The following is an 8,906-nucleotide window of genomic DNA, read 5'->3' as shown; positions in this document are numbered from 1 at the left end:
CTTCACCAACATCTCCATCACCTCCCCCCCCCCCTATATCTACAGCGGTCCACTCTTCCGCAACCCGCTGTACCCTCTACTTGAACATGGTGCTTTATGCTTCATATTATTATCCAATGATGTGTTGCCATCCTATGATTTCTGAGTAGATTTTCGTTGTCCTATTGGTGGCTGATGAATTTCTATGATTGATTTAATTTTCTTGTGGTTATGTTGCTGTCCTTTGGTGCCCATCATATGATTGCGCGCGTGGATCACACCCTAGGGTTAGTTGTATGTTGATAGGACTATGTATTGGAGGGCAAGAGTGACAGAAGCTTCAACCTAGCATAGAAATTGATGCATACGGGATTGAAGGGGGACCAATATACCTTAATGCTATGGTTGGGTTTTACCTTAATGAACATTAGTAGTTGTAGATGCTTGCTAATAGTTCCAATCATAAGTGCAAAGAATTCCAAGTCAGGGATGACATGCTAGCAGTGGCCTCTCCCACATAATACTTGCTATCGGTCTAGTAAAGTAGTCAATTGCTTAGGGGCAATTTCGCAACTCCTACCACCACTTTTCCACACTCGCTATATTTACTTTATTGTTTCTTTATCTAAACAGCCCCTACTTTTTATTTACGTACTCTTTATTATCTTGCAAACCTATCCAACAACACCTACAAAGAACTTCTAGTTTCATACTTGTTCTAGGTAAAGCGAACGTCAAGCGTGCGTAGAGTTGTATCGGTGGTCAATAGACCTTGAGGGAATATTTGTTCTACCTTTAGCTCCTCGTTGGGTTCGACACTCTTACTTATCAAAAACTGTTGTGATCCCTTATACTTGTGGGTTATCAACACACAATCATTAATTGGTGGTTCAAATATGCGCAAGGGATATGCAATGTATTATCATGCAGGGATGTCTGAAATTAGCCATGTCAACTTGCAGATAGGGTTACACAATGAAAAAGTACAAGATGTATGTGGCAATTTCATGGAACATCGCAAACAAAGGAGAGCCAGCGGTGAGCCTATACAGTGTGCTATGGTACATCACCCCTCCATTGCAATCATCGTGACATGTTATTTGTATGTCAGTTCTATTGTCCAAGTTTCTCAGGGATAGTTATTACGAGTTATCCTAAGAAAATAAGCACCTGTGAATATAAGCTCCATGTAATAAGCCAACCAGTTCTTTTCATTGCGTTTTCAGCTTATCTTTGGTATGTTCAGTGAAAAGTCTAGATTGCATTATATTTTTTCATTTTGCTGCCCATATGAAAATTAATTTGACTTGCAAACCTCACAAATTGAACCCGGTGCAGTAATTAATATGATAGGAAAATAGGCCTTCACTATTTCTCAAAATGCAAATACAAAGATACCATCTACTTGGCACAATCTACTTTGGTCAATGTTTTTCATAGAGATCCCATTGCCTAATTTAAACGAAAACCGCATGACCCACATTTAAATGAAGAACAATTGTTTATTGAAATTTGATGGTCCAAGTGGTTGGTTATTATCATATAGCAGCACCACCTGAAAGCATCATATAGCAACAGCAGCAGCTCATAGCAACTCATCATACAGCAGCAGCAGCAGCCGTGTGCAATTCATCATATACCAGCAGCAGCTCATCGCAATTCATCATATAGCAGCAGCAGGAGCAGCTCACAGCAATTCATCATATAGCAGCAGCAGGAGCAGCTCATAGCAATTCATCATACATCATCAGTAGGAGCAGCTCATAGCAATTCATCATACAGCAGCAGCAGGAGCAGCTTATAGCAACTCATCATATAGCAGCAACAGCTCGTAGCAATTCATCATATAGCAGCAGCTGCAGCTCATAGCAATTCATCATATAGCAGCAGCAACTCATAGAAATTCATCATATAGCAGCAGCAGGAGCAGCTCATAGCAATGCATCATATAGCAGCAGCAGAAGTAGCTCATAGCAATTCATCGTATAGTGGATCAGAATGAAAATTTGGCAAAAAAATCAGAGGAGATCCTCACCTTGTTGGATGAGATCATCCTTCAATAGCACCTCAAGGGCATGGCCTGTGAGGTGGGGAGGGGGAATAAGGTGCCTTATGCCACAGTGTGGCATCAGCCGTAGTTGTGCAGCGCCTGCCGGAGTAGTGCGTTGGACGAACCACAGTGGAGCAGCTATTGGAGACCATGAGAATGAGGGGCGGCACCAGAGGGAGGAGCAACCAGGGAGATTTGGCCCTACCCGCCGGCCATGTAGCCTAGCTGGACAGAGCATCTTCGAGGACCAGGCCAGATGGGACCAGTGGCGACGGCTTGCTGGAGGAACCCTAGTGCTGCAGGTAGGGTATCGAGGTACAGGGAAAGGGGAGAGGAGATGCAAGCGGGCAGCGCAATGAACACTTGCGTATTTGTTTTTACTTGAGGGTGAGGTTTGACAGGGCGTCACCAGTTGCATTTTGAGTGTAATATAGGCAGACAACAGAGTCATTTCACTATTCCCCTTCCCTTCAATTGTTAGTGAAGTTCTACCCGAAACACCCCCCTCCAAAGCGAAATTAGTTAAGCCCAAGACCATAACTAAAAAAGGACTTATTTACATCTTTTATGGATTATTTTGACAATAAGCCCTGAAAAGGCAGAATAGAACTGGCCCTTAACCTGCAATTCAATCACTCATGCCTGCTATAGTGTACATTTAGGCATCATCATACATGGCATAACCTAATACATGTGCATTCCATTGTAGAATCTGGAATATGCAATGTTTATGTTAGTTCATACATTGCACATGATGTTTAAATGCCCCTTAATCCTGGTCAGTCAAGTGATGGTCTTTAAGCCTCCTTCTTTGCTTCTTTTCTTGATATGTAAGATTTGCTCACACATCTGTTCAATTGCTTGTTTGCATCAGCCAGCCATACTAGGACTGTTTGCTTTGATTACTTGTTGTTCTTGACCTAACACTCTAACAGAGCTTGTCAACAATTTAAACACTAAGGGCTGCTGTAGTGGGGCCTTTTGTAACTCATAGGTGACATAAAGGTTTGGTTGTACACTAAAGTAGGCTCTCCAAGAGTAGCTGGAGATCCAGTTCAAAGGTATGCCTAGTTTTTACATAGTGCAGACATAGTAAATGCTCATTTCATTGTGTGCAAGTGCAAGAGGTGCGGCATGTTTCATTATGTGGTGTTGTTTTGTTATAATCTCATCCTTTTGTGTTCACAGACTGGAAAGTATGCGTATTTATCTTCCAAGGAGACGAGTAACTAGTTTGTGTCACTTTGCAGTGGGGGTGCAATGAAGATAAGATTGAGGATTTCTAAGTACAAGATGTTAGGAAGGAGCCTTGCAAGATAAGTAGGAGCTGCGCTGAGCCTCTTCAACCTATTAAGGTAAGTCACAGTATCCAACTCAATAGTTCAATTCCTTGTTTGTTTCAGGCATAGTTAATTTGCTCTTTCCAATTGCTTGATTTGTCCTTAGTTAATGACATGCCCAAAGAATGATGCCTGATGTTGGGTACTCGTATAACTATTAGTTGACATAATTAAAGACCTCACCATTTAATTACTCTGCCAAAGTGTGCCTGAAGCTTTGAAGTCTATTAACCAACTATTATTGAATGAGGCTGACAATGTAGTTTATACTAGGCTAATGATTGCATAATTTTGCTTGCAGTAGTATGTTTGATGAAATCCCCTGTTGTTCATTATGCTCCCTAAGACTTTAATTGAGCTACAAAATGGCCAACTGCTTGCTTACTTCTACGCAACATGTTGTCTAAATTTGTAACTTGTCTGTGTTTTGGATTGGGCCCCAACATCATGCTCCTCTGGTGAGCTAAGAGATATTTCTGAATGCAGGCTGCACAGACTACCTTTTTATAATTTTTAAAATATCACCTGCTTATGCTTCATGATGTGTAACATTATTGTTAGTCATGTTTTGCCATGTACAAAATAGTCTATCTTGCTCGCTTCACTGTTGTAACTATATTTTTTCCCTAGTCATGTGTACTTACAGAAAAATTTCAGGATGAAGTGACATCAACACAAAGATTTGTGAGCAGTGCGGCATGGCCGTTACCGAATGATTATGGATTGTAATTGGAACGTGTTGATGTTCTCGAGCATCAACTAGAGGTGGCAAGACAACGTGTACATGACTCTGAACGTACAATCAACAAGTTGAGACTGGACATGCAGGTATTAGATGCAGGAGTCAAAAAAATGAAACAAGACACTGAGGTAACAACGAAGGAATTGGAGATTTTGCAGACTGAAATTTGTGCTATCTAAATCTGGCCAATCCTATTTTCTGAGGAGATTATAGTTCAAATGGTAAGTTATGTTGATGCGCGTCCATGATGTATGAGCTGTATTTTCCTAGTGTATATAATTTGTTGTTTGTGTACGCTTTATTATCACTGGTGCCGAACCATAATGGCTAGTGGGTATAATCGGCTGTAATTTATTTATTGTATAGTGTACAATTATTCTACGTTTCTATGCCTTAGTCTCTTTATTGTATAGTGTATGTTTTTAGATGTGATAGTATAGAGTAGGATAATTCTTTGAATATGCTATGTCGTTCAAACAGGGGCCAACTCGCCCAAACGTTGTAGTGACCATGGCCATCCACAGGTTGTACGATCCATGGGCCATCTACGTGACGGACGATCCATGGCCTTCTATGGGCTGTCGGATCCGTGGGCCTTCTATGGGCCGTCGGATCCATGGGCCTCCTATGGACCATCGGATCAATGGGCCTTCTATGGGCCGTCGGGTCAATGGGCCTTCTATGTCCCGTAGGATCTATGGGCCTTCTACGGGCCGTATAAGGGGCCGTAAACGGGCTAGAGTTGAAATCGTCCATTCATGGGCCGACCATAACGGGTCGTCGTTAATCGGATGACGCTATGAAAACGGCCCCACTTATGAACGGGCCACAAATGGGCCGACTGTAACCATGGGCTGAATTTGGCCCACAGGCAGAAAATGACAGTAACGGGCCGAAAGTAAACGAATGCTGGAAATGAACCCAAGAATAAATGGCCCTCAGAAGGCCGAAAGATAACATGGGATGGAAACGGCCCAACGGAATGATGGGCCGTTAATGGGTATAAAGTGATACATTCTTCATTACGAGCCAGTTTTACCACGGGCCGAGGGTTACTAAGGGCCTTATATGGGCCGAAAGACGTCATGGGCCATACATGGGCCGGAAGTTAAAACAGACTGGAATTATATTGGACGACCCAGATGACGCTACTGGGCCTAATTTGGATAGGCCATAAATGGGCCCTGAGTTAGTAGGCTGTTAATGGGCTCTATGCGAACAGGCCGTTAAAAGGCTTGCCATGGGCCGGCCCGCCACCTTTTGACCAAGTCAAACAGGCCGGCCTTTTCATAGGAATGGGCCTCTGTTGGGCCGTGCCACGTGTGGACGTGTCATAGGTGCTTTGGGTCCAATGAGTGGATGACATTTGTCCCAACGGCGACCCGACACGTGTTCCCTCCAGCCAATGATGATTTTACACATGGAAAATTCCCATTGGTCGGGGTTGTTAATGGGTTATCGGATCCAAAACCGGACCAAATAGCTTAATGGCGTTCCGTTACGGTGGATGCCACGTGTCGGTCACCCTTGATGAAAGCACTTCTGTGACGCGCGATTTATCGTCATGGAAGTGGACACTTCCGTGATGATAATTTTGGTAATGTCATGGAACAGTTCTACGACAGCACAGGTATGACTATCTTGATTCTGTTGGATGTACATGCATGACAGAAAACGTGACCTACTGTGACAAACATGTATCATCACGAAAGTGTATTTTTTTGTAGTGGATGTAGCTCGCCCGAGCGGCGATCCGTCCGGCCTCCGCCTGTAGCTAGCGCTCCATGCCGGCTCGCTGGCCCATCAGTGCATCTAGCGCCAGATCCGGATGCCAAGACATCACAAACCTAAGCGCTATCTCGGCACTGGCACGGGCGTCGGAGACACGCCACACGCAGAGCCGCTTCGGGCCCACATCCAACCACCGCGCCAGCCGCGTGAAGCTGTTCGACGCAACGGAGCCAGGCCAAAGGGCCACCGTCATCACACGCCGGCCTTGGAGAGCTGCCCCATCTTCTCGCCCAAGACTCGTAGACGGGCTTCGCAGGCGGTCACGATCTCCGGGAAGGTCCAAGCCACCTGCGGGTCGGTCGTGGAGCCCACGACTCCCTGCGGGTCTCGCCGAAAGCCAACGGCCTCCTCCGCTAGCCAGCACATCTTCGGGAAGTGCCCTGTCAAAAAGAAGAGCAAGACAAGTCAATAACCAAGGGAAGGCAAGCCGGCTTCCCGACCCAGCAGAACCCAAAGGAAGAACTTACTGAAGAAGGACTCTTCCAGGTGTTGTGCTTCAAGCAATGTACCACGCCGCTCCCTGGTGGTGGTACGGTCACGCTCCTGAAGCGTCTTCTCCAAGTCGGCAACCTTGGCAAGGGCCGCCTTCAGCTCGGTGTCCTTGGCCTCGGCCGCCTTCTCGGACTCCTCGCAGCGACGGATTTCCGCCTGACGGGCCTCCTCCACCGCGGTCCCCAACGCCTTCAGGCGTTCCACCTCGTCCTGGAGCTGGCCCTTGTCGTCGGCCAGCTTGTCGCGTTGCTGGTCGGCCTCGGCAAGGGCTCGCTGCGCCCCCACGACCTTGGTCGCCTCCACCTTGAGGTAGTCCACCTCGGCCTCAAGCCGGCTCTTGTCGCCTGCCAGCTGCTCCTGCTGTCGGCTAGCTTCATCAAGCGCCTGTCGGGCCCCTGTTGCCTCCACATTCGCCTCCGCCACCTCAGCCCCAAGCGGGCCGGCGTTAGCAACAAGCCAGTCGTAACAATAGCTGTCTCAGATCAGCCGGGTTCTCCCAGACGACACCTCGGCTGCAGTATGCCATGCGATGAAGACTTAGAAACAAAGGACTACTATAAGATTCGACCCAACTACTACGTAGTTGGCCCGAATCTTGGGGGCTACACGCAATGGGTGGGCTAGCACGCCCCCACTAAGAAGAGCATGCAAGAAAAGATACCTGTGGTGATGCGGAGCGCCTCCTCTTTGGCGGCAAGCTTCTCCTTGAGTTGCCGGTGTTTCTCCAGAAGCCGGTTGAAGACGCTGACCTGATAGGAGTCCAGTTGCTGCAAGGGACAACAATGAGCACAAGGCAGCGGTTTAAGATTCGAGCCAACTACTATGGAGTTGGCCTGAATCTCGGGGGCTACACCCAGTGGGTGCGCTAGCGCGCCCCCACTAAAAGAAGCAGCAAAAAGAAAATGGAAGACAAGGGAGAACTTACGAAAACGGCATGCTCCAGCTCCCGCGTCTACTCCACCTCGGCCTGGGCGAAGATCTGGATCCTGTCCGTCCGCCCTCGAAGGCGACGGCTCACGGTGGCCATCACCGCCTCCTCCTGGGTTAAGGGCCCGAAGAAGACCTCATTGGGCCCAGCCTGAGCCGGCTGCGACCCGACGACCCGGCGACTCCCTGGCCTGCGCACCAGGGCGTACTCTCCGCTCACCGCCTCCTCCGCGGCCAATGCCTTTTCCGGCACCCTCTCCAGCACCCTCTCCAGCACAACGCCTGAAGTAGCCTGCGGCGCCACCACCGGTGGCGTCCCGCCTGCCGGCACCCGAGGCGCTCCCTCCAGCGCTGTCTGCGGCGCCTCCTCTAAGACTGCATCACCGCCGCCTCCCTCGACCCCCGCCCGCTCGACCACATCGGTCCGTGGCGGGGGGTCATCCTCATCCACCACGATCTCCCGGTCGAGGTCCATCACATCCGCATGACCACCTTCTCCGCGCTCTCCCTCCAACAACGGCATGAAGACTGTCGCCGCTGGCTCCATCCCTGCTGGCATCTCGGGCCACACCGGCTCGCGCCCACGCCGCCGCGGCGTTGGCCCAAGGCTGGGCCGACTCCACCTCTAGATCCGCCTCGGCCCTGCTCCGGTCCCACCAAGCCAAGGCCACGGTGTCGGCCGGGTCGAGGCTGAGGTCCGGGTCGGCCATCGCCTCATCCCGATCGATGGCGCTGGTACGGGTCTTCCGGAACACGGCGCCCTCGGTGGACGCGGCATCCGCCGCCGCCAGCGCCAATGAGATCGGCGAACTGAAGCTCAATGAAGTAAATGGACAAGAACCAAGTAAAGCCGCTCGGCGATTCAGATTCAACAGAAAGAGAACTTACCCGGGCACCACCAGGACGGCGGGTCTCGCCGGCTTTGCGTGCGGAGAGCCGCACCTCCTCTTGGCGGGCGGCTTCACGCCAGCAGCCGGGTTCGCCACGCGCTTCACTAACGGGTCTTGGGGTGCAACATTATCCTTCCCGTGCAGCCAGGTTGCCGCCGCCGTCCCCCTAGATGACCCGGCTCCAGCCGCATCGCCGCCTCCTCGCCAACTCGCGCCTGACAACTCAAGAAATATAGAAGACAAACTTACCTGTGCAGCGCCCTGCGCCGGCATCAGCGTCCGCCTCCTCCGCCCCCTCGCCATGGGCCCCAAGCTCCTCCGAGTCGGCCCGCACCACCTGCGTCGGCGCCCGGTCATATGCATGTCGGATGGCGTTCAGAAGCACCTCCCGCGTTGCGTCGGGACGAACAAGAAGATGGGCAGTGGCAAAATACGAAGACCAAGGACTCACCACGGGTGCCAGGTTCGCCTGGCTGTATGGGGGTTTCCCGTACTCCCAATCCTCCTGCAGCCCGGCCTTGGAAATATCGTTTACTCGGTGGGCGGCCTAGTCTGCTCCCAGGCGCAAATTCGACAACCGATTGGGGTCCTGGAGACCGGTCATCAGATCGATGATGTGGGTGCGCCGGTACAGCGGTAGCACCCGGCGCCTGATGAAAGCAGTGATAAGGTCGGTGCCGGTGAGCCCCCCCCCC

Source organism: Triticum dicoccoides, chromosome 5A (genome assembly GCF_002162155.2).
Source record: "Triticum dicoccoides isolate Atlit2015 ecotype Zavitan chromosome 5A, WEW_v2.0, whole genome shotgun sequence".
NCBI classification, from domain to species: Eukaryota; Viridiplantae; Streptophyta; class Magnoliopsida; order Poales; family Poaceae; genus Triticum; species Triticum dicoccoides.
The sequence above is the reverse complement of the archived record's forward strand: the minus strand, read 5'-3'. Positions refer to the sequence as shown.